This window comes from Cicer arietinum, chromosome 2, assembly GCF_000331145.2.
Source record: "Cicer arietinum cultivar CDC Frontier isolate Library 1 chromosome 2, Cicar.CDCFrontier_v2.0, whole genome shotgun sequence".
In the NCBI taxonomy this organism is placed as follows: Eukaryota; Viridiplantae; Streptophyta; class Magnoliopsida; order Fabales; family Fabaceae; genus Cicer; species Cicer arietinum.
Genome location: NC_021161.2, coordinates 10,139,280 through 10,140,041, shown reverse-complemented (window position 1 = coordinate 10,140,041; position 762 = coordinate 10,139,280).

The following is a 762-nucleotide window of genomic DNA, read 5'->3' as shown; positions in this document are numbered from 1 at the left end:
ACATGAAAAAGAGTCGAATTTAGGAGATGAGTCTGATGTTTCCCAATGTTTAATAGTGTGGTAAGCATTGCGAACAGTAAAAAAAAACCATTTTTTGTGAGGGGCCCAAAAAATCTAATCACATTGTTTAGAGATAAGAAGCATAATTTAGAGAATTTTCATAACTTCAAACGACATAAAGGTAGAGTTAACTAATTATTTATTCCAAACATCAAGGTCTTGGTGAATCAACTATCACACTTGAGAGAGCTCGGTAAGGGAGGTTTTGGAGTCCACACTATGTAGCCATTATTGAGCGGCAACCAATTATCTTCTCAAATGTTAACACAATGACTCGTAAAAAATTTTCTCAAGTGACTCCTTTGGAGTATCCAAATGTCAGTGTGAATGCTACTCCATATATAATTTGGATGATGGTCAGGATGAGCTTGAAGGATATTAATTCTCAGAAAATATCATGCTTTCAAGCACTTTCTTAGCAGTGAAGTGGGTCTAGATAAGATATGTCAACTATGTTTTGCAAGAAGAGCAAGGTTGAAAACTTTGAAACTATGAAAACCAATTCCCCTTCTATTCTTTGATTGACAACATTTGTTCCAATTAATCTTTTGTTTGGAGTCACCCTGTTTAGATTCTCACCAAAACTATTTGATCATGGGTTCAATATGGTTACACAAACCCATGGGTAATAGAAAACAACTCATGGTGTAAGTGGTATGGACTAAGCCACTGACTTGATTAGAACATCCCTTCTTGTAAAGG